The sequence below is a fragment of the Panthera tigris genome, chromosome X (assembly GCF_018350195.1).
Source record: "Panthera tigris isolate Pti1 chromosome X, P.tigris_Pti1_mat1.1, whole genome shotgun sequence".
Lineage (NCBI taxonomy): Eukaryota > Metazoa > Chordata > Mammalia > Carnivora > Felidae > Panthera > Panthera tigris.
This window is the reverse complement of record NC_056677.1, coordinates 48,165,418-48,191,627: the sequence shown is the minus strand read 5'-3', so window position 1 is coordinate 48,191,627 and position 26,210 is coordinate 48,165,418. Positions and strand designations below refer to the sequence as shown.

Genomic DNA, 26,210 nt, shown 5'->3' with positions numbered 1-26,210 from the left:
AGCACAGAAAAAAAAATAACTAGGATAATCAGTCCCAAATAAATAAAAGTTAAATACATCCTCAGCATTGTGAAGATCTTTCTGAGAATACTGCACCTTGTTTGTGAATTTGTATTCAAGGGAAGTAAAATGGAAGAGAAATGCAAAAAATAAATAAATAAAATAAAGATTCTCTAGAAAAATAAAGAATCACTTTTTAAAATACAAAAATGGAGCTAGGTCAAGGAATTTGCATGGTTACATTTGGGAAAAAAGGAAGTAGAAAAGAAGGCTGTCCTGATAATTGTTTGTAAAGGCACATGTTAGGAATTTAGAGAAAGCAGAAATGTTATATTATTATTGGAGATTATAATCAACTTAAAGAGGAACTTACTGATAATAATCAAGTCTTTACAGAGAACTTACTAAATATCCAACACTGTAGTAGACACTGTGTGTATGTATGAGAGGGAAAAGCAGATAACGGCAGATTTCCACCTGGTCGTTACCTGTTTTCTACCCTCAGGGAATTTGTAGTCTATGTCAGATAGAGAAAATTGGCAGCTCACAGTAGATGTTGGCTTATTATCACAATGATGTTAAAAGTTAAAATCAAAAGCAGATTTTTTTTAAATTCCATTTCTTGCTTTTCTGAAAAAGTTGGGAGATCTTACAGCATGGAGTCTACACTAGCATGAGAGAAAAAATTAGCTAAACCTGATCAATGGGTGCTCCTTTTATATAGAGCATGCTGTTCTTATTTTGGAAAATAAAAAAGAGAGATTTCAGATTCCAGGTCTGTGTGGGTGGTAAAATTAAGAATAAAACAATAACAACAAAACATCACAAGATAATAGATGCTGCAGTGCTGGATTATGATTTGAGGCTATGAGCACTAATTAGAAGAGGAGATAGCTAAAAGTCAGAAAAAATTCCTAAGAAATGACCTGTGGTGAGGTGGGCCTTGAGGATCTAGAATCAGTCCAGAAGAGACAGAAAGGAAACCCAGTGAGAGGAAGAGTAAGTAGACTACACACTGTACGAAGGCCAGCGTTCCATCCTAATTATTCACCATTCTAACCCCAATTTCTAGCATCATGCCTAGAACTTTGTAGCCACCCAGGAAATGATTGCAAAGTGAAGGACAATGGCATAATTTAAGAAGTGTGTTTTAAGGAAGTTGTCCTGGAAGCGGTCTACAGAACGTAGAAGTCAGAAAGAATCAAGGTAGAACTAGAAGCTACTGGATTATTCTATTTATTTCATGGTAAGAGCTTACATAGGTGTCACAAACTCAATAGCTACAGGGTCCAGGCAGGTTAAGGTCAACTAGGCCAGATGGGGAGGGAAGGAAAAACAACTCCATGTAATTGTTGACAAAAAGAAATACTGGTCCAGTATCTTACGATTATTCAACAGAAGCTGGAATTCTCAGTTTTAATTAAAATATGATTTTGAAATATTGGCAATCATTCATTTTTTAAAGTATGGGTCTTGGAAAACTGACATACTCTAGACTGAATTGTACTCCCAAATGCATATGTGGAAGCCCTAACCTGAAATGTGACTGTATTTGAAGATAGGGCCTTTATGGAATTAATTAGGTTAAATGATGTTATAAGGGTAAGGCCTTCATCCAGTGGGATTAGTGTCCTTATAAGAAGAGACACCAGAAAACTCACTTTTTTTCTCCAGGAGCACAAAGAAGAGGTTATATGAGCATACAAAGCATAGACAGCCTTCTGCAAGCCAGAAAAAAAAAAAAAACATGGTCATGCTGGCAACCTGATTGTCTCCAAAATTGTGAGAAAATAAGTTCCTTTTGTTTAAGCCACTTAATCTATAGTATCTTGTTACTGTACCCTTAGCAGACTAATACACATACTTACAGGTTTTTTTTTTTTATTATTGCTCTTACAAACAATACTTCAAAAGTTGGGGAATATATTAAATCCCACTCAGTAGAAGACTACTTAATAAATTATGGCTCATCCATATACAGTTTACCCTTGAATGATAAGGAAGTTAGGGGCACTGACCTCTGCATAGACAAAAATCCATATATAACTTTTGACAGTTGATTAACACATATTTTGTATGTTATATATATTATATACTGTAGTCGTACAATAAAGCTACAAAAAAATGGTATTAAGAAAATCATAAGGAAAAGAAAATACATTTATAGTACTGTACTGTATTTATCCAAAAAGATCCATGTATAAGTGGACCCACAGTTTAAATCTGTGTTGTTCAAGCGTCAACTATAGTGAAAAACTATGCAGTCACACAAAAGGATTTCTTTACACCAGACATGGAAAATCTCCAAAGTATATTTTCAAGTAAACAAAACAATATGCAGAGTGTCTTCATAACTGTGTATAAAAGGTAAGGGGAAGAAAAAATATATAGATTTACTCTTTTCTGATATGCATAAAATGTTTGTGGAAGGATTTCTAATAAATGGATAAATTTAGAGTTGCCTCCAGGGAGGTAAAATGAGTGCCAAGGGGACAGGACTAAGAGGGAGACTCAATACTGTATATCCTTTTGTGTTTTTTTATTTTTGAGCAATGTAGAATGCATTACCAATTTAAATACATTTTAAAATGAAATTTTTACCTATTTAGGGCAAGCAAAACTTGTGTGAGCTGTTTTTACTCTGTAGGCTAGTTGTTTGTACCTCTGGACTAAATTAATGTGATGGCAGTTAGAATAAAAAGAAAGGAACTGATGCTATATACAAAGGGGAAAAAAATAACAGTCCTTGGCAACTAAGTAGATAAGCAAACTGAAGAAAAGGGAAAAGTTGATGCCAGCATTTTGAGAATGGAGTATGGGAACCACAACAACCATATTTCCCCCACTGTTTACCACACTGTCACTTATTCTAAGTGCTGTATAAAAATAACATATTTATTCCCTACTGCAACCTTATGAGGTAGTTTGTATTAGTAACCTCAATTCATGAATGACAAGAGTCAAGTGCAGAGTTTAAATAACCCTGTTAAAGTTATGATGATGGTAAGTTGTGCAACCAGGGAGATGAAAAGGAGAAGTTTGGAATGAGAGATGGGAAAAGAGTCTAGAAGTAGTGACAAATTCTATTTTAGAAATGATGTTTAAGGTCACAACAAAATAGTCAAAATGCTAATGATTTCATACCTGGATCGGTATCAAATACCTGGATTTGGCTATAGAGTTAAGTTATATCTTCCTAATTTAAAATGTTTAATAATCTTAGAGTTTAGTTTGCCCACCTTACATACTTGGTCAAAGTACAATTTAAGCTCTTTTAGTTTATTATATAAAGCATCTAGCATGTTACAGACATTTAAAACCAGAGTCTTATCCCACTACTCTACCTTCTTCTTCTCCAAACACACAAGCAGCACTTAAATAAAATAAATTACTTAAAATAACAAAAATGATGACACTCTCCAATTATGAAATATGTATTAGAAGTCAGATAGGGGGTCCAATGTTTTACTTACACTATTTATAATCACAAGTTACCATATTATTTTAGAGGTGAGGAAGCTAAGGCTAGATGACAAAGGTGAGTTGGGAATAATACATGCATCCGAAACCCAACTTCAGGTATAAAAATCCAAATTGAAAAGATTATTATATGAGCATCAGAAAGTAAATCAAACAAATTCTCACACTTTCTTTGCATAAACTAGTGAGCCCAATATGATAGTTACTCATTCACACTCTACTTAGTATTAAGAAGGCAATTCTACTATATGATCATCTAGGTCAAAAATCCCAATCAAGATTTCCTTCACTAACAAAAACATGACTTTTTGGATCTAAATCTTAGAAGATCATCTATAAAATATGTACCAAATGTTTACATGGGAAAGGTAATTGGGTCAGTACTTTGAAGATACAATAATAGTACATGTCCTTTTTCTGTCTGAAAAGGGGGCAGGGGCTTAGACATGTACACAAGTGACCATAATACAGGGAAGACAATAGTGTAGATTTCAGATAATGCAGGTCAAAATGCTATGGAAACTCAAAAGAATTTATTTCTATATGCAAGGATCAGGGAAAGTTTCATATAAATGGCATTTGATTTGGGGTTAATAACTGAAGGAATAATATAACTATTGTTTTAAGGAAAAAGTAATGAATGTAAGTACATTCTAAGTTCATTTATGGTAAGTATCAACTGAGCAGAACAGACAGTAATGTACAAGGTCTAAGGAATAGCTGAGGATATAAGGAAGGCTTGATGCGAGGGTCAAGGACTAAAATGGATGGGAGAGGCAGGCAAAGAAAAAGACACTGAAGACAGTTAAGACTTAAGACATTTAATAAGGAATAGAAAATGACTTTTTAACAATTGTTTAAGTTCCTGATACATAGTATGCCAATACACAGTTGCTAAATGAATTATATAGCTAAAGGCAACTTTCTCATTACTCATCAATTTAAGTGAAGTAATAAACTACAACTGACTCAAGGCAAGGGTGAATATATAAATGTGTCAAATAATAATGATACCCCTGAAATAATGACAAAGGATAAATGGTAGATTTTTCTAACCTTCAGACACACAATCTGGAGAGAAGAATGTTTTTTCCCCAATTTTCTTTCCAATGTATCCTGAAAGCCTAAACAAGAGGGACCTACTACTCCCCAGAGCTCTGGAAGTAGAGCCATTAACCAGCTTGGTCTTGAGGATGTACATGTCACTTTTACTTTTGAATTTATATTTCTATCCTTCCTGTTTTCTGCTCTGTGTCCTCAAAGATAACCTGAAGACACTGTTCCCAGCCCATTCTCTGTGTCCCCAACAGTCACCAAAGATTAACAACCTTCATATACAAGGGATCCCCTCACAAATTCTGAAGAATGGGATGAGGTCATTTGTGAGTCACTAGTTCCTGTTGTCCAAATGTCCTGTTGGTTATATCATCCTGGTTAAGTTGCCCAAAGAACAAGGGTGAAAGGCCAGAAGCCCTTTCTCTCAGGGGTGCTAAAGTCCAGTGGGAACAATGTTAAATCACAAGCAAATAAAACCATTATTCTAGCCTCAGCCATAGGGCAAGCTAATTCATTCTTCTGAGGTCTCCTTTCACCCCATCTGCAAGGAATTTTACAAAACAGCAAAACACTAATTATATCAGTAGTGCTGCAGAGAAAGAGTCTCAAACTGAACAGGAAAATGAAGTAAAACTAAGATACATATGCAGCCTCTGTCACATACACTATGGTATTTAATCTACTCAAATATCTTTTGAGATAAGATAATCAATCCACATTCTCTAGAGGATAAAAGCAAAGCCCAAGGCTCATGCATCTAAGTAAATCAGTAAGTAAATCTGCTTTGGGTTTCAAATCAGATCTGTCTGTTAATCTACACCATCACAGTCTGTATCAGTATCTAATTCAAACTTTGAGATTATTCTCTTTGTACGATTATTATCACACTGAGTGACATCATACAGGTGCTTAATAAATGTTTTCTCTTTACAATAAAGACAATGCCAAAGGAAATAAGTGATCATTCCCTTACCATTTGTTTGGATTTATTTTTTCCAAAGAGTGAATTTTACATATTTTTCTATTTATATTTCCTCAAATTCTTAGAATTAAAGAAAAAGCCCACAAAAAGACAATTCTTCCAAATCACCATTACAAGTTAATTCACTACAGCAACCTCAGCAATTTAGCCCAATCTTCTACCTACACGGATAAGCCAACTCCCTTGGCCATGTCTTAAAGAGCCTGGTTAGGACCTAGGTTCCTCCTCTAACCAAGCCCAGCCCCTCCTTAAAGGGCCGACATGCCCAAAGCATCTCCTACCCAGAGGCGGCCTCCAGGGCCCCACAGCTCAGTGAGCCCACTAGCTTGGGCTGGAAACCTAACCTTCTGCCTGGTCTTCTTTCCCTTTTGAAGCATCTCTAGGTACCTGCTACTGCTTAGGGGGTTACTTGGGAACGTTGGCCTTTTGAACCCTGTTCTTTCTGGCTGCAACTTTGGCTGTGTAGGGTTAAGTCAAAGACAAACCTCTCCTTAAGGAGAAATGAGAACGCCAAGCCTGGGCAGACTAAATTAGACATATCTATCCATCCATGTTCCCCCCTCATTTCTCCCTCGAGTCTCCCCCAAAGTCCTTCTCCCTTTCCTAGCCCCTCTTTGCTCAACCCTTAGCAAAGTCATTTTTTCTTTGAGTTTAATTTGATTCCATATAGTGTTCATACCTTTCATTCCTCAACCACCTGCCTGTCCACTGCTAAAACCTAAAGAGAAATGGGAGTGGGGGATAGAATCGAGATCCAGGAGATAGGAGTGAGTGGGTTCTAATCCAGGAATCACTTACCACCCATGTCTCTAGCTGGTGACTCCTGAAGTATCTGAAGCTCATGCTGTCCTCTGGGAGGCTCATACTCCTGAGCTGATTGCTAAACAGCTGTTTCTCTCACACCTGCCCCTGTCAGCGCACTAAGCAACTAGCTCTTGCATTCTCTTTCTCTACCCCCCAACTCCTCTTTTCCTCCTGGCTGGAAAATGAGGAGGAGGGCCAGAGCAAAGGGAATCAATTCAGCTGTGCTACTCTTGGAAAAAGGTAAACAAAGCTCTCAGGCATCAAACCCCAAACTCTGGTGGATGGTGGATTAGCAAAGTAGACTTCCTAAAAAGTATCATCCCCCTGCTTCCAATGCAGCTCTTTTCCTTGGCTAAAAATAAGGTGTAAGTGGCCAGGGCTGGGGTTCCTGTTTCCCTTCACCTCTGCTAATTCAGTTCTGGCCAAGCCCACTTTCCACCCATCTCTGAGCTCCATACACCCTTAAAAAGAGGACTGGGGTAGGAGCTAAAAAACCCAAGCCAAATCTCAAAATACTACTTGAAATACCACTTGAAAAAAACGTTGAGGTTGAGAAGGAATCCTTCAAGACAGAAAGGAACCCACCACTAAGAACAAACTGAGGGTTGATGGGGGTGGGAGGGAGGAGAGCGTGGGTGATGGGTATTGAGAAGGGAACCTTTTGGGATGAGCACTGGGTGTTGTATGTAAGCCAATTTGACAATAAATTTCATATAAAAATAAATAAAATAAAATGACTAAGGTAAGGAACCCACGATACGATACTACAAAGTGATCCCTTTACTGCTGCAAGTTGACAACGCACACCCCAGTGCCCACCAAAAAAACAAAAACAAAAACGCCAGGGCAGGGAGAACATGCCTACATTTGGTGGAAACATAGAAACATGTAGGCACACCACCAGACCCTCAGCTCAGGGGAGAGGCTTCAGCAAAAAATGGCACCTACTGGTGCTGGTTCTCTGGGGGCAGTTTCTTCCATTTTTTTAAGTTTATTTATTTTGAGAGAGAGAGAGAGAGAGAGAGAGAGAGAGAAGAGCACACAAGCAGGTGAGGGGCAGAGGGAAGGAGAGACAGAATTTCAAGCAGGCTCTGCACCATCAGTGCAGAGCCCAGTGCAGGCTGAACTCATGAACCATGAGATCATGACCTGAGCCTAGATCAAGAGTCAGATGCTTATCCCACGGAGCCACCCATGCTCCCCTGTGGGGCAAGGTTTCTTAAAGGCATCTAGTTGTCCCATTGGGGACCTCGTGCTCATGTGGATCAGAACCTCAATTGTTCACTGGGTAACTTTAATGGATGGGGTGACTCTGTTTCTGGCCTGGCTAGACCCAAAGAGGTGTAACTTTGGTAAAGGTGGAGTTCCTAAAATGGGACAGGCAGCCACAAAGAGAGGAGGTGGAGAAGTGTGAGGCTGAGAACAGGAAGGGAGAAGGGAGGGGGTGTGGTAGGGCTCTGGGCAGGGAGCTCTGACCTCGCCCTTGGGAGCCTCCTCTCAGTCTCCAGCAGCAGCAGATATAACTCCAATTACAGTTCTTTATCCTTCCCAGGAAGAGGCTTACAATCACACTGCTTGATCATCTACACATTCTGGTTAAATTAACTCACCATAGAAGGATGAAAGGGATGCGGGGGGGGGGGGCGTTGGGGGGCTCCCTAAGAAGAGAGGAATGGGGTAAGGGAAGAGCAAGAAAGCTAGCAACTGGAAGCATTACTTAACCTCCTTGCTCTCCATGGTAACAGTATGACACCAGCCAAGAGAGCGAGGTCACAGTATGTTCTTTTTGTTTTTAATTTTATTTTTTAAATTTACATCCTAATTAGTTATCAAAAAGTGCAAAAGTGATTTCAGGAGTATATTCCTTAATGCTGCTTACCCATTTAGCCCATTGCCCCTCCCACAACCCTTCCATGAACCCTCTGTTCTCCATATTTAAGAGTCTCTTATGTTTTGTCCCCCTCCCTGTTTTTATACTAAATTTGCTTCCCTTCCCTTGTGTTCATCTGTTTTGTCTCTTAAAGTCCTAATATGAGTGAAATCATATGATATTTGTCTTTCTGTGACTAATTTCGTTTAGCATAATACTCTCTAGTTCCATTCACATAGTTGCAAATAACAGGATTTGATTCTTTTTGATTGCCGAGTAATACTCCATTCTGTGTATATACATATATATGTCTATATCCTCTTTATCCATGTTCTTTATCCATCCATCCATCGATGGACATTTGGGCTCTTTCCATACATTAGCTATTGTTAACAGTGATGCTATAAACATTGGGGTACATGTGCCCCTTCAAAACAGCATACCTGTATCCCTTTGAAATGCAATTGCTGGGTCCTAGGGTAGTTCTATTTTTATTTTCTTGAAGAACCTCCATACTGTTTTCCAGAGTGGCTGCACCAGCTTGCATTCCCGCCAACAATGCAAAAGAGATCCGCTTTCTCCACATCCTCGCCAACATCTGTTGTTGCCTGAGTTGTTCATGTTAGCCATTCTGACAGGTGTCAGGTGGTATCTCATTGTGGTTTTGATTTGTATTTCCCTGATGATGAGTGATGTGGAGCATTTTTTCATGTGTTGGTTGGCCATTGGGATGTCTTCTTTGGAGAAGTGTCTACTCATGTCTTTTGCCCATTTCTTCACTGGGTTATTTGGTTTTTGGGTGCTGAGTTTAATAAGTTCTTTAGAGATTTTGGAAACAAACCCTTTATCTGATATGTCCTTTGCTAATATCTTCATCCATTCTGTTGGTTGCCTTTCAGTTTTGCTGATTGTTTCCTTTGCTGTGCAGCAGCTTTTTATTTTGATGAGGTCTCAGTATTTCATTCTTGCTTTTGTTTCCCTTGCCTCTGGAGACGTCTTGAGTAAGAAGTTGCTGCAGCCAAGATCAAAGAGGTTTCTGCCTGCTTTCCCTGGAGGATTTTGATGGCTTCCTGTCTTACATTTAGGTCTTTCATGCATTTTGAGTTTATTTTTGTGTATGGTGTAAGAAAGTGGTCCAGGTTCATTGTTCTGCACGTCACTGTCCAGTTTTCCCAGCACCACTTGCTGAACAGACTGTCTTCATTCCATTAGATATTCTTTCCAGCTTTGTCAAAGTTTAGTTGGCCATACGTTTGTGGGTCCATTTCTGGGTTCTCTATTTTGTTCCATTGATCTGAGTATCTGTTCTTGTGCCAGTTCTATACTGTCTTGAGGATTACAGCTTTGTAGTGTAGCTTTAAGTCCAGGATTGTGATGCCTCCTGCTTTGGTTTTCTTTTTCAAAATTGCTTTGGCTATTTGGGGTCTTTTCTGGTTCCATACAAATTTTAGGATCATTTTTTCTAGCTCTGTGAAAAATGCTGGTGTTATTTTGATAGGGATTGCATTAAATATGTAGATTGCATTGGGTAGTATTGACATTTTAACAATATTTGTTCTTCCTATCCAGGAGCATGGAACCTTTTTCCATTTTTTTGCATGTCTTCTACAATTTCTTTCATAAGCTTTCTATAGTTTTCAGTGTATAGATTTTTCACCTCTTTGGTTAGATTTATTCCTAGGTATTTTCTGGTTTTTGGTTCAACTCTAAATGGGATAGATTTTTTTATTTCTCTTTCTGTCGCTTCATTGTCGGTGTATAGGAATGCAAGCGATTTCTGTGCATTGATTTCACATCCTGCAACTTTGCTGAATTCATGAATCAGTTCTAGCAGTTTTTTGGTGGAATCTTTTGGGTTTTCCATATAAAGTATCATGGCATCCGCAAAGAGTGAAAGTTTGACCTCCTCCTGACTGATTTGGATGACTTTTATTTCTTTGTGTTGTCTGATTGCAGGGCTAAGACTCCCAATACTATGTTGAATAACAGTGGTGAGAGTGGACATCACTGTCTTGTTCCTGACCTTAGGGGTAAAGCTCTCAGTTTTTCCCCATTGAGGATATTAGCATTGGGCCATTCATATATGGCTTTTATGATCTCGAGGTATGATCCTTCCATCCCTACTTACTTGAGAGTTTTTATCAAGAAAGGATGCTGTATTTTGTCAAATGCTTTCTCTGCATCTATTGAGAGGATCATATGGTTCTTGCCCTTTATTTTATTGATGTGATGAATCTCGTTAATTCTTTTGTGGATATTGAACTAGCCCTGCATCCCAGGTATAAATCACACTTGGTCGAGGTGAATAATTTTTTAATGTATTGTTGGAGCTGGTTGCTAATATCTTGTTGAGGATTTTTCATCCATGTTCATCAGGGAAATTGGTCTATAGTTCTCCTTTTTAGTGGGTTCTCTGTCTGGTTTTGGAATCAAGGTAATGCTGGCTTCATAGAAAGAGTTTGGCAGTTTTTCTTCCATTTCTATTTTTTTGGAACAGTTTCAAGAGAATAGGTGGTAACTCTTCCTTAAATGTTTGGTAGAATTCCCTTGGAAAGCCATCTGGCCCTGGACTCTTGTTTTTTGGGAGGTTTTTGATTACTAATTCGATTTCCTTACTGCTTTTGGGTCTGTTCAAATTTTCTATTTCTTCCTGTTTCAGTTTTGGTAGTGTATATGTTTCTAGGAATTTGTTCATTTCTTCCAGATTGCCCATTTTATTGGCATATAATTGCTCATAGGATTCTCTTATTATTGTTTTTATTTCTGTTGTGTTGGTTGTGATCTCTCCTCTTTCGTTCTTGATTTTACTTATTTGGATCCTTTTCTTTTTCTTCTTGATCAAACTGGCTAGTGGTGTATCAATTTTGTTAATTCGTTCAAAGTGCCAGCTTCTGGTTTCATTGATCTCTTCTACTGTTTTTTTGTTTGTTTGTTTCGATAGCATTGATTTCTGTTCTAATCTTTATTATTTCCTGTCTTCTGCTGGTTTGGGGTTTTATTTGCTGTTCTTTTTCCAGCTCCTTAAGGCATAAGGTTAGGTTGTGTATCTCAGATCTTTCTTCCTTCTTTAGGAAGGCCTGAATTGCTATATACTCTCCTCTTATGTCCGCCTTTGCTGCATCCCAGAGGTTTTGGGCTGTGGTGTTATCATTTTCATTGGCTTCCATGTACTTTTTAATTTCCTCTTTAACATTTTGGTTATCCTATTTGTTCTTTAGTAGGATGTTTTTAATCTCCAAATCTTTGTTACCTTTCCAAATTTTCTCACATGGGTGATTTCCACATTCATAGCATTGTGGTCTGAAAATATGCACAGTATGACCTCGATCTTTTTGTTCTTACTTAGGGCTGATTTGTGTCCCAGTGTATGGTCTATTCTGGAGAACGTTCCATGTGCACTGGAGAAGAATGTATATTCTGCTGCTTTAGGATGAAATGTTCTGCATATGTCTGTGAAGTCCATCTGGTCCAGTGTGTCATTCAAAGCCATTGTTTCCTTTTTGACTGTTTTGATTAGATGATTTGTCCATTGTTGTGAGTGGGGTATTGAAGTCCCCTACTATTATGGTATTACTATCAATGAGTTTCTTTATGTTTGTGATTAATTGATTTATGTATTTAAGTTCCTACACATTTGGTGCATAAATATTTTCAATTCTTAGGTCTTCTTGGTGGATAGACCCCTAATATTATATAATTCCCTTCTTTATCTCTTGATATAGTCTTTATTTTAAAGTCTCGATTGTCTGATATAACTATGGCTACTCCGGCTTTCTTTTGTTGACCATTAGCATGATAGATGTTTCTCCATTCCCTTACTTTCAATCTGAAGGTGTCTTTAGGTCTAACGTGGGTCTCCTGTAAACAGCATATAGATGGATCTTGTTTTCTTATCCATTATGTTACCCTATGTCTTTTGATCAGAGCATTTAATCCATTGGCATTTAGAGTGAGTACCGAAAGATATGAATTTATTGCCACTATGTTGCTTGTAGAGTTGGAGTTTCTGGTGGTGATGTCTGGTCCTTTCTAGACTTTGGTCTTTGTTTTTTTTTTATTCATTTTTTAAATCTTTTCTCCACTCTGAGAGTCCCCCTTAAAATTTCCTGCAGGGCTGGTTTAGTGGTCACAAACTCCCTTTTTTTTTTTTTTTTTTTTTTTGTCTGGGAAACTTTTTATCTCTTGTTATATTTTGAATGACAGCCTTGATTGATAAAGAATTCTTGGCTGCATATTTTTCTGATTCAACTCATTGAATATATCCTGTCACTCCTTTCTGGCCTGCCAAGTTTCTGTGGATAGGTCTGCTGCAAACCTGATCTGTCTTCCCTTGTAAGTTAAGGACTTTTTTCCCCTTGCTGCTTTCATGATTCTCTCCTTGCCTGAGTATTTTGTGCATTTGACTATGATATGCCTTGTTTATGGTCAGTTTTTGTTGAATCTTATGGGAGTCATCTGTGCTTCCTGAATTTTGATGTCTGTGTCTTTCCCCAGGTTAGGAAAGTTTTCCACTATGATTTGCTCACATAACCCTTCTACCCCTATTTCTCTCTCTTCCTCTTCTAGGACCCCTATGATTCTGATGGGGTTTCTTTTTAATGAGTCACTGATTTCTCTAATTCTTAAATCATGCTCTTTTGCCTTAATCTCCCTCTTTTTTTCTGCTTCATTATTCTCCATGTTTGTCCTCTATATCGCTGATTCTCTGTTCTGCCTCGACCTTCCTTGCCACCATGGCCTCCATTCAAGATTGCAGCTCATTTTTAGCATTTTATTTCATCCTGACTAGCTTCTACTACTTTTATCTCTGTAGAAAGGAATTCTAATCTATTTTCAACTCCAGCTAGTATTCTTTTTATCGTGATTTTAAATTCTGGTTCAGACATCTTGCTTGTATCTGTGTTGGTTAAGTCTCTGGCTGTCGTTTCTTCATGATCTTTCTTTTGGGGTTAATTCCCTCATTTTGTCATTTTGAAGTAATAAAAGGAATCAATGAGGTATAAAATATTAAAATTAAAAAAATTAAAATTAAAAAAATATTAAAATTAACAAATTGAAAACAAACACACACACACACACACATAACAATTGAATAAATGATGCTAGATCCTAGGTGATTTGGTCTCTGTGTTGAAAGTACCTTGACAGATTAGAGAAAAACAATGGAAAAGGGGGAAGACAAGGAAATCATTTGAAAATTTGAAGAAATGAATACACTGAATTAGACTAGTAAAAATAGATGTAAATAGAATTTGAAAAATTTACACAAAAGTAAAATATATAGTAGAAAATAATTAAAGAAAATATTTTAATAAAAATTGAAAATAAAAAATTATTTTTTCTCTTTCTGTATTCAAGAAAAAGAAAAGAAACAAAAAGGAGAAAGAAGAAAGAAAATTGAATAGATGGACCGGCTAACAGACTTAAATACAACTGGAATTACTTCATTTTCCCCTATAAATCAAACTATGAAACATTTTATAGTCCATAAACTAAGCAGGTGGTGAGACTTGTGTTCTTGAAGAGTGAGGTTGGCTCAGTTGGGCAGGGGTTGGTTACCAGCTCTGTTCACCACTAGATGGCGCTGCTTAGCTTACTGGGGTGGATCTTTGTGGCGCTTGTAGGTGCGTATGCACATGCTTGGGAGCGGTGAAAATGGCATCACACTGTTACCCAGTCTCTAGTATCAGAACTTTTTTCTTCCCAATCAGCAGTCACACACCCGTCCTTTGTCTTCGGCTTCCATGAGGTCACAGTATCTTCTAAGGGAGGAGACTAAGAGCAAAGGAGAATGGAGCTGGTGGAATTTTCTAAGAGATCAACAAAGGAACTGAGAGTGGGTGGGAAAGAAAGAGTTGAGGGAATTGTGAATACAGAAAGCTTTTAATCTCCCAGATACCAGACCTGTAAGAATGGAGTTCTCAACCCCCTGGGACTGCCTGTCAGCCGCGCATCAGTAAAGATTCCTGTAGAGCTGAATCCATAGGGTAACAGCCACATTTCCAGGATTTCTTTGCCCTTGCCTGGAAGTCTCTCTCTAGCTCACTTTAAAATGAGGTCAGGAAGTCACAAGCAACCACAAGCTCTTTTCAGTGCCTCTTCTCTAACACAATTCTTAAAAAAAATTTTTTTAAATGTTTATTTATTTTTGAGGCACACAGAGAGAGAGACAGAGTGTGACCCAACAAGGGGCAGAGGGAGAGGGAGACTCAGAATCTGAAGCAGGCTACAGGCTCTGAGTTGTCAGCACAGAGCCTGATCCAAGGCTCAAACTCATGAACCATGAGATCATGACCAAAACCATATGCTTCACAGACTGAGCCACCCAGGTGCCCTCTACCACAATTATTTTAAAAAAGAGGAAAGAGAAGAGAAAAAACAAAGCAGGGGTAGAGATAGAGCAGAGGGGCAGAATAAATAATAATAGCTGCTGTGTATTCAGTACCTAATATGGGGAAGTCACTGGGCTAGATGACAACCTGTTATCCAGGCTATATAACAACCCTGGAAAGTAAATACTATGATACTCTCCAAGACCACCCCCTTTTTTTTCAAATAAGGAATTTGAGATTCAGAGCCCAGTACTTCCAAACACATATATGCACACTGGCTTAATATTTCTACCTGAATGCCTTCTAATAATCTTCTATTACTCTGTCCCAAACTCTCTGTTCTTCCTGCTGTATTTCACCAGCTTACTACTTGAATGGCATCACCAGGCACCTCAGCCTCTAAGGCAGCACACCTTTGGGATTCCCAGCATCCCAAAGATGATGGGAATCATCTTTGACCTGCTGTGATCTGGACTCTAACTACTTCTCAAGCAGCAGAGCTTTTGCTGCTTACCTGTATTACAAATACCTGAGAATGACAGGCTTCTTCCATCCTCTATACTTTGGCTAATCTTGCTTTCTTTATTTGAAATGGCCTAAGATCTCTATCCACCTCCCCTCCTTAATTCCTTCATGTAAATTGACCATTGCTTCCTCTGACCAAACTGACCATTGCTTCCTCTGTGCTCTTTCTACCATATTTGTTGACAGAATTGCCTCCCCCCACTACATTATAAAGTCCCTGAGTTTAGGCACTAGGCATTATCATTTCTGTAACCTGGGTATCCGGTATTATTATTCACAATAACAGTTATTGAGCGTTAACTATGTGCCAAATTCTGTTCTAAGCATATCTCTCTCTCTCCCTCTTTTTCTCTATTATATATACATATATCTGATATATATATAAGCATATTACATATTTTATATACACTTAAAGTCACTGAATTATATTCATATATGTGTATATACATATTATGTACATATGTTATATATTTTATATACACACATAAAGTTATTGAATCCTTCTAATAACCTATGGGTAGGTATTGTTACTACCCCCATTTTACATATGATAAAATTTAAGGGAAAGAGATTAAGTTAACATGCATATGAATTTGTTGAATGAAATCATATCCCTATTGAATGAAAGAATATCCTTGCAGAAGGGGTTATAAAGAATTCCCTGTCTTACTATATCATGTTTTTCCACCATCTGCCTAGCTATCAAGGTAAGATATATTGGCGTGGATCCATATAAACAAGTGTACAACTCTCCACACATTCTTTAAAAATGAATCACTTTATCCCGTGGAGACTTAGAATCTCAGTGTATAAAATTTTGGGAGTTCTACACAACATAGGATTCCCATCACTCCAACAAATGCTATTTTCAACAATACTAGAAAATATTCTATTAGATTCAAGTGCATGAAAGGACAATGAACTGTCTATAGCAAGAATTAAACCATTTTTGTCATGTGCAGATGAAAATCAGCATATAACTGAAATAAATTTTAAAGAGTAGCCAATACAATTCCTTGTGTAGGCTAGGTGTACTTCAAGGTAATAATGAGTCCCTTGTCCAATCTGTAAAAGCTTTTCAAGAAGCAATATCCATCTTCAGATAGTTAAACGTTTACATTCTTATTAACAGTCTTTAATTTATTTTAAACCCTAGGGTTTTTTTTTTTGTTTATTTTTTTGCTTTTTAGTAATACTGCCTCAACTTTATTTGTGGGGAAAACTAAAACCTCAGATGGCAAATTCAAATTTTGCAAAACATAAATAAATTATTGAAACTTGGAAAATAAACACAATATTCTTCCCTGTCATGTGTTAAGAACTGCACTATATCAAGAACCATGCTGTTAGGGGGAGAAATGATAACATTCATATTTGCAAGAAGCTCCAGTGAAGGAAAATTTAGTTAATTAAACACAGCACGTTAGTCCATATTTCCCTTTAGTCTTATAGACTTGGCTTCTGTCTCAAATTACGACTCAAATGTGGCTCACAGGGAACTGTGTACCCCATGACCATAGGTAAGGGCAAAGGCACAGTTTTTCCTTTATATTATTTGCCTCTTGACACATCAATAATCATCATGTGGCTGGCATTGTAGAAGTCATAAAAAAGGGTGTGTAGGAGGATGTATGAAGAACTAAAAGAACTAAAAGTAGTTATCAGTTTCTCTCTCCTTCTAGGAAGAACCACAGGCTCTCTTTTGTATAAGCTGGCTTAAAGCATAAACTGAATAGCAACTTGCAATATCTTCGGCTCCTTCCATCCCATCCTAAGTCTTAGGGAGATGGCCTGCTTGAAGTAACAGTCTATGCTTTCCTCTATACCCAAAGACACAGTTGAGGAGTATAAGAGTTAAATTAGGCATGGAACCTAAAGAACAATAGCTCAAAGATATGCAGATACTTAGTGTATCAGGGCCCACAAGATGCTATTCTTCCTTTTTCCTCTTCCCCTCCTCTTCATCCTTCTGCTTCTCCTTCCTTTTTTTTGAAAACCAGCTGACAAACTACTATGGTGAAGCCCAGTTTGAGGACTAGAGAGAGGGGAGGAAAAGCCACAGTAAGAGGGCTCCACCCTCACTGCTCCTAGTAAAACAACAACAACAACAACAGAAGGTTTGGAAAGCTGGGGCTGAGAAGAATGTGGGGTAGAATAGGGTGAAACTAAAGAGAAGTATGGAGAAAGTGAGGAGAGTTAAGGGTAGAGGTGGTCTGAGGAAAAGAGGGAAGTCAAACAATACATAATCAGAAAAGTCTGAATTCTTAAATTACTGTTGTTCATGTAACAACAAAACTGTAGCTGAAAACATGCATACCTCAAATATAATGGGGACAAAATTGCCCTCCTCACCCACTTTCTTCTTGCTTTGCAGTTTCCCAGAGGACATATCCCCCTTAAGGGCTCAGCTAAAAGGAGACCTTTTACCCCTCTGATAATGTTGAACCAGTGTTAAGTTCACCACACACTCCAGAGGAGAGTGCTAAGTTTACTCTCAGAAAAAATATAAGGATATTTTAGAGAAGGAAATCTAATTAGCTGAGAGGAGAAAGCCTATAAAAAGATTGTGGAAGAAAAACAATGACAACTTGGAGGAGCTGGAGAAGATGACAGCGTGGGAGGAAGTGGGCTCACCTCTTCCTGCTGATTACTTAGATTCCACCCACATCTGCCTAAATAACCAAGAAAACTGCCAGAAGACTAGTAGAACGGACTCTTGGGGCCAAGCTTAGACAAGAGTCCCACAGAAGAGGGTAGGAAGGGCGGAGAGATGGTGCATGCTACACGGACTGGTGGAAGTGAGCCAGGGCAGTGGAGGGGCAGCACGCCCAGCAAGGCAGAGCCCCTGAAGTCTAGCTTGCAAAAGCGGAGGGGCTGGATTCCATGAATTCTGACAGCCAGCAGCACTTAATATCTGAAATGTTAAAAGTCAATATCTCTGCTCTCAGAGAGCAGGAAGGGTGAGAGGACCCCAGGAGGGATAGTTGTTGAGCCCAGGAAGACAGAGCTCAGCTCAGCGGGGGAAAAGGCACTGGCAAGCACCATTTCCCTCTCTCATCCCCCAGCCATAATTTCAAATAAACCAGTTCCCGTCACTGAAATTGATGGCACCATGCAAACGCCCAACACTGTGCTTCTGTGGACCCATCCCTCCGAGGAGCCTGCCTCCTTTCTGGTGCAGCAGGGCCCCTCCCGCAGGTGACCACCAATGAAAAATGTAGCTAAGCTTGCCCCTCCTGCCCCTGTGCACCTTGAGGATCCACCCCCGCTAATATGCCCTTGGCCAGATCACATTGAAGCAGCACCTCAAGCCTATAAGTACGCAAGCAGCCCAGACAGGGGCCACACCACTTAACAGTGAGTCCTGTCCCTGGGAGAGGGGAGCATAAAATACACACCAGTCTGACTGTGTCCCAGTGGTGAGCTGGGGACAGAAATCGGGTCTCAATGCAGCCGCGCACACCAACACAAGTTACTTCGGACAGCACAGGAGAAGTGCCCTGCAGTTTGGAGCCACCACAGGGACTACCTAAGATGAGGAAACAGAAGAATTCTCCTCAAAAGAAACTCCAGGAAGTAGTGACAGCTAACGAATTGATCAAAAATGATTTAAGCAATATAACAGAACAAGAATTTAGAATAATAGTCATAAAATTAATCGCTGGACTTGAAAGAAAGCATAGAGGACAGCAGAGAATCTATTGATACAGAGATCAAGGGACTAAGAAATAGTCATGAGGAGTTAAAAAATGCTGTAAATGAGGTGCAAAATAAAATGGAAGTGGCCACAGCACAGATTGAAAAGGCAGAGGTGAGAATAGGTGAATTAGAAGATAAAATTATGGAAAAAGAGGAAGCTGAGAAAAAGAGAGATAAAAAAATCCAGGAGTATGAGGGGAGAATTAGAGAACTAAGTGATGCAATCAAATGGAACAACATCCATATCATAGGAATTTCATAAGAAGAGAGAGAGAAATGTGCTGAAGGTGTGCTTGAACAAGTCATAGCTGAGAACTACCCTGATCTGGGGAAGGAAAAAGGCATTGAAATCCAAGAGGCACAGAGAACTCACTTCAGATGTAACTTGAATCGATCTTCTGCATGACATATCATACTGAAACTGCCAAAATACAAGGATAAAGAGAAAATCCTGAAAGAAGCTGGAGATAAACATGTTCTAACTTACAAAGGTACACACATAAGAGTAGTGGCAGATGTATCTACTGAAACTTGGCAGGCCAGAAAGGAATGGAAGGAAATCTTCAATGTGATGAACAGAAAATATATGCAGCCAAGAAACCTTTATCCAGCAAGTCTGTCATTCAGAATATAAAGAGAGATAAAGGTTTTCCCAAACAAACAGAAACTGAAGGAATTCATCACCACTAAACCAGCCCTACAAGAGATCCTAAGGCGGATTCTGTGAGTGAAATGCTGCAAGGATCACAAAGTACCAGAGACATCACTACAAGCATGAAACCTACAGACATCAAAATGACTCTATACACATATCTTTCGATAATAACAATGAATGTAAATGGACTAAATGCTCCAACCAAAAGACATAGGGAATCAGAATGGATAAAAAAAAAACAAGACCCATCTATTTGCTATCTACAAGAGACCCATTTTAGACCTGAGAACACCTTCAAATTGAGAGTGAGGGGATGCAGAACTATTTATCATGCTACTGGAAATCAAAAGAAAGCTGGAGTAGCCATACTTATATCACACAAACTAGACTTTAAATTAAAGGCTGTAACAAGAGATGAAGAAGGGCATTATATAATAATCACAGGGTCTATCCATCAGGAAGAGCTAACAATTATAAATGTCTATGCACCGAATATGAAAGCCCCCAAATATATAAAACAATTAATCACAAACAAGTAACCTTATTGATAAGAATGTGGTAATCACAGGGGACTTTAATACTCCACTTACAACAATGGATAGATCATCTAGACACAGGATCAATAATGAAACTAGGGCCCTGAATGATACATTGGATCAGATGGCCTTGACAGATCTATTTAGAACTCTGCATCCCAAAGCAACAGAATATACTTTCTTCTCGAGTGCACATGGAACATTCTCCAAGATAGATCACATACTGGGTCACAAACAGCCATTCATAAGTATACAAGAATTGAGATCATACCATACATACTTTCAGACAACAATGCTATGGAACTTGAAATCAATCACAGGAAAAATCTGGAAAACCATCAAAAGCATGGAGGTTAAAGAACACCCTACCAAAGAATGAATGGGTTGAAAAAGTTTTCAGGAGGAGCCAAGATGGCAGAACAGCATGGAAGCTTTTGGTGTGTCTCACGTCCATGAAATACAGCCAGACCAACACTAAACCATCCTACACACCTAGAAAACTGATTGGAAGATTAACACAACAATCTGCACAACGTGAACCACAGAATTCAGCAGGCACTTGACATGAAGAGCTGAACTTGTGGAGCAAGAAGCCGTGAAAGTTCGGGAACCCCTTTTGTGGGAGGAGAGAGGACAGAGACTGGGGAGGGGGGAGCATATGGGAAAAGCACCCCTCCCCAAAAACAGCTGGAGAGAAAGTGGAAAATTGGAAACAGCCACAGGGACTAAACTAAAAAGGGAGAAAGGAGAAAGGAGAGGGTTTAAATTCCATTAAGACTGTAAACCAGAGGAACGCAAAGGCTGCAACACCGCAGCTCAATACCTGGTGGTGCTCTGAAGGGAAAAATTAATCCCCAGAAACAGAGTGGGGCCCAGGAGATTCTCAGACCACATGGGGAAAAGCAGTTCCACTGCTGGAAGGACATTTGGTAGAGACAGTTGAATACACCTGGTCGCAGCAGACCCCAGAAGGCAGCCACATTCACTGATGCTGGGGAAATGTTGTTGAGGGTGAAGCCTGGTGCCAGAAGTGTGTTGCAATTTTCCATGGTCCCTGAAATGCTGAGGCTACACTGTCTCACAATCTTTTTGGGGGGCGGGCTGGCACCCGGCTGCAGTCTCGGGCACCAGCAACAGCAGGGTCCATCTGGCCTTCCTGGGTGTAGCCGACATTCGGCCATTGCTCATTCGGCCATTGCTTGGTCATACCGTCCTGCATGTGGAGGGGCGGAGCAGGTCAAAGCCGCAGTCCTTCAGAAGTAAGGGGCTGGGGAAAACAGCCACATCTGAGACAAAACTTGGGAGAGAGGTACTGCCTGGGGCCTGGTCACAGAGTGTGAAAAAGCCGGGAGTGGATGAGAGCTGAAGTAGGAGGACCAGTGCGTGAATGCTTATCCAGGAAAACAGGCTGGGTAGCTGGGTGGCGCCATTTTCACTGCTCCTGTGCATGCACATGCACATGCACAACTACATGCATCTCAACAATCCACCCCAGTAGGCGAGCAGCGCTATCTAGTGGAGAGTGGAGCTGTTACACTGAGCACCACCCAAATGGGCCAACTTTGCTCTTCAGGAACACAAGCCTCACCACCAGCTTAATTTATGGACTATAAAGAGATACATGGACTGACCTCTAGGGGAAACGATGTAATTTCAGTCCTACTTCAATCTGTTAGCAGGTTCATCTATTCAATTTTTTCCCCTTTTTTCCATTTTTTTCTCTTTTTCCTTGTTTTCTTCTACAATTTCTTTTCTTGAATACAGAAAGAGAAAAAAACTCATTTTCATTTTCAATTTTTACTAGAAATATCTGTATTTAATTTTGTTACTACATTTTTTACTTTTGTGTATTTTTTTTTCAAATTCTACTTTACTTCCATCATTTTATTTTAGTGCACTTTACTTCAGAGTACTCACCTTTTCAAATTTTCAAACAATTTCCTTTATTCTTAGTTTTTTTCTTTTTTTCTCATTTTCATTTCCATTCTTTTTCTTGAATGAAGAAAGAGAACAACCTCATTTGTACATTCAATGTCTTTTAAAAATATTTTATTTAATTTTATTACTATATTTTTGCCTGTATGTAATTTTTTTCAAATTCTATGTTACTCCCATCATTTTATTGTAGTCTACTACAGTGTATTCACTTTTTCAAATTTTCAAACAATTTCTTTATTTCTTTTCTTTTGTTCTTTTTTATCTTTTTCTTTTTCTTTTCATTTTCTTAAATACAGAAAAAGAAAAAAATCATATTTCTTTTAAATTTTTATTGAAAATATTTTTATTTAATTTTTTCTACTGTATTCTCTACTTTTGTGCATATTTTTTTCAAATTCTATTTTACACACATAATTACATTTTATTCTACTATAGTGTATTCATTTTTTCAAATTCTTAAATGACCTCCTTTTATTTCCTCCCCCCCTTTTTTCTTTTTGTTTCTCTTATCTGTGAAACCACTTACAAAACCCAGACCAAAACACACCTAGGATCTAGCAATATCTATTCAATTTTTGTGTGTGTGTTTTTAATTTTAATATTTATTTAATTTTATTTTTTTTATTTCAATTTATTTACCTCATTAATTCCTTTTCTCCCTTCAAAATGAGAAAACAAAGTAATTCACCCCAAAAGAAAGAACATGAAGAAACTACAGACAGGGATTTAAACAACAGAGATACAAGCAAGATGTCTGAACCAGAATTTAGGACCACGATAATAAGAAGAGAAGGTGGAGTCAAAAATAGATTAGAATCACTTTCTGCAGAGATAAAAGAAGTAAAAAATAGCAAGAATGAAATTAGAAATGCTATAACTGAGCTGAAATCACGGATTGATGCAGCAGTGGCAAGGACAGACAAGGCAGAACAGAGAATCAGTGAAATAGAGGACAAACTTATAGAGAATAACGAAGCAGAAAAAAGAGGGGGACTAAGACAAAGAGCAAGATTGGAGAATGAGAGAAATCAGTGACTGATTGAAAAAGAAACACCATCAGAATCATAGGGGTCCCAGAAGAGGAAGAGGGAGAAAGAGGGGTAGAAGGGTTATGTGAACAAATCATAGCAAAAAACTTTCCTAATCTAGGGAAAGACAGACATCAAATCCAGGAAGCACAGAGGAACCCCATTAGAGTCAACAAAAAATGACCATCAACAAGGCATATCATAGTCAATGCACAAAATACTCAGGCAAGGAGAGAATCATGAAAGCAGCAAGGGGAAAAAAGTCCTTAACTTTCAAGGGAAGACAGATCAGGTTTGCAGCAGACCTATCCACAGAAACTTGGCAGGCCAGAAAGGAGTGGCAGGATATATTCAATGAGTTGAATCAGAAAAATATGCAGCCAAGAATTCTTTATACAGAAAGGCTGTCATTCAAAAAATGAGAGATAAAAAGTTTTCCAGACCAAAAAAAAAAAAAAAATTAAGGGAGTTTGTGACCACTAAACCAGCCCTACAAGAAATTTTAAGGGGGAGGCTTTCTGAGGGGAGAAAAGATGAATATATATATATATATATATATATATATATATATATCCACATTGGACCAGATGGACTGAACAGATATATTCAGAACATTTCGTCCTAAAGTAACAGAATATACATTCTTCTCTAGTGCACATGGAACGTTCTCCAGAATAGACCATACACGGGGACACAAACCAGCCCTAAGTAAGAACAAAAAGATCGAGATCATACTGTGCATATTTTCAGACCACAATGCTATGAATGTGGAAATCACCCATGTGAGAAAATTTGGAAAGGTAACAAAGATTTGGAGATTAAAAACATCCTACTAAAGAACAAATAGGATAACCAAAATGTTAAAGAGGAAATTAAAAAGTACATGGAAGCTAATGAAAATGATAACACCACAGCCCAAAACCTCTGGGATGCAGCAAAGGCGGACATAAGAGGAGAGTATATAGCAATTCAGGCCTTCCTAAAGAAGGAAGAAAGATCTGAGATACACAACCTAACCTTACGCCTTAAGGAGCTGGAAAAAGAACAGCAAATAAAACCCCAAACCAGCAGAAGACAGGAAATAATAAAGATTAGAACAGAAATCAATGCTATCGAAACAAACAAACAAAGAAACAGAAGAGATCAATGAAACCAGAAGCTGGCACTTTGAACGAATTAACAAAATTGATACACCACTAGCCAGTTTGATCAAGAAGAAAAAGGAAAGGATCTAAATAAGTAAAATCAAGAACGAAAGAGGAGAGATCACAACCAACACAACAGAAATAAAAACAATAATAAGAGAATCCTATGAGCAATTATACGCCAATAAAACGGGGAATCTGGAAGAAATGAACAAATTCCTAGAAACATGTACACTACCAAAACTGAAACAGGAAGAAATAGAAAATTTGAACAGACCCAAAAGCAGTAAGGAAATCGAATTAGTAATCAAAAACCTCCCAAAAACAAGAGTCCAGGGCCAGATGGCTTTCCAAGGGAATTCTACCAAACATTTAAGGAAGAGTTACCACCTATTCTCTTGAAACTGTTCCAAAAAAATACAAATGGAAAAAAAAAACCTGCCAAACTCTTTCTTTTTTTTGACTTTTTCTTATTGTTATTTTTTTCAATATATGAAATTTATTGTCAAATTGGTTCCCATACAACACCCAGTGCTCATCCCAAAAGGTGCCCTCCTCAATACTCATCACCCACCCTCCCCTCCCTCCCACCCCCCATCAACCCTCAGTCTGTTCTCAGATTTTAAGAGTCTCTTATGCTTCGGCTTTCTCCCAATCTAACCTCTCTTTTTTTTTCCTTCCCTTCCCCCATGGGTTTCTGTTAAGTTTCTCAGGATCCACATAAGAGTGAAACCATATGGTATCTGTCTTTCTCTGTATGGCTTATTTCACTTAGCAGAACACTCTCCAGTTCAATCCACGTTGCTACAAAAGGCCATATTTCATTCTTTCTCATTGCCACGTAGTATTCCATTGTGTATATAAACCACAATCTCTTTATCCATTCATCAGTTGATGGACATTTAGGCTCTTTCCATAATTTGGCTATTGTTGAGAGTGCTGCTATAAACATTGGGGTACAAGTGCCCCTATGCATCAGTACTCCTGTATCCCTTGGGTAAATTCCTTGCAGGGCTATTGCTGGGTCATAGGGTAGGTCTATTTTTAATTTTCTCAGGAACCTCCACACTGTTCTCCAGAGCGGCTGCACCAATTTGCATTCCCACCAACAGTGCAAGAGGGTTCCCGTTTCTCCACATCCTCTCCAGCATCTAGAGTCTCCTGATTTGTTCATTTTGGCCACTCTGACTGCCATGAGGTGATATCTGACTGTGGTTTTGATTTATATTTCCCTGATGAGGAGCGACATTGAGCATCTTTTCATGTGCCTGTTGGCCATCCGGATGTCTTCTTTAGAGAAGTGTCTATTCATGTTTTCTGCCCATTTCTTCACTGGATTATTTGTTTTTCAGGTGTGGAGTTGGTGATCTCTTTATAGATTTTGGATACTAGCCCTTTGTCCGATATGTAATTTGCAAATATCTTTTCCCATTCCATTGGTTGCCTTTTAGTTTTGTTGGTTGTTTCCTTTGCTGTGCAGAAGCTTTTTATCTTCATAAGGTCCCAGTAATTCATTTTTGCTTTAATTCCCTTGCCCTTGGGGATGTGTCAAGTAAGAGATTGCTGTGGATGAAGTCAGAGTGGTCTTTTTCTGCTTCCTCCTCTAGGGTTTTGATGGTTTCCTGTCTCACATTCAGGTCCTTTATCCATTTTGAGTTTATTTTTGTAAATGGTGTGAGAAAGTGGTCTAGTTTCAACCTTCTGCATGTTGCTGTCCAGTTCTCCCAAAACCATTTGTTAAAGAGACTGTCTTTTTTCCATTGGATGTTCTTACCTGCTTTGTCAAAGATTAGTTGGCCATACGTTTGTGGGTCTAGTTCTGGGGTTTCTATTCAATTCCATTGGTCTATGTGTCTGTTTTTGTGCCAATATCATGCTGTCTTGATGATGACAGCTTTGTAGTAGAGGCTAAAGTCTGGGATTGTGATGCCTCCTGCTTTGGTCTTCTTTTTCAATATTACTTTGGCTATTCAGGGCCTTTTGTGGTTCCATATGAATTTTAGAATTGTTTGTCCTAGTTTCGAGAAGAATGCTGGTGCAATTTTGATTGGGATTGCATTGAATGTGTAGATAGCTTTGGGTAGTATTGACATTTTGACAATATTTATTCTTCCAATCCATGAGCAGGGAATGTCTTTCCATTTCTTTATATCTTCTTCA

At 38.6% G+C, this 26,210-nt stretch overlaps 1 protein-coding gene across 1 annotated transcript in view; it reads right to left on the bottom strand.

Annotated features, from left to right (window-relative positions):
• Positions 1 to 21,607, bottom strand: part of KLF8 (Kruppel like factor 8) — a 78,546-nt gene extending 56,939 nt beyond the window's left edge. Inside the window, exon 1 of the mRNA XM_042975000.1 lies at positions 21,571 to 21,607. The gene's annotated coding sequence lies outside the window, so the exon portion shown is untranslated. The remainder of the gene's footprint in view (positions 1 to 21,570) is intronic.
• Between the last annotated feature and the right edge of the window lie 4,603 nt (positions 21,608 to 26,210).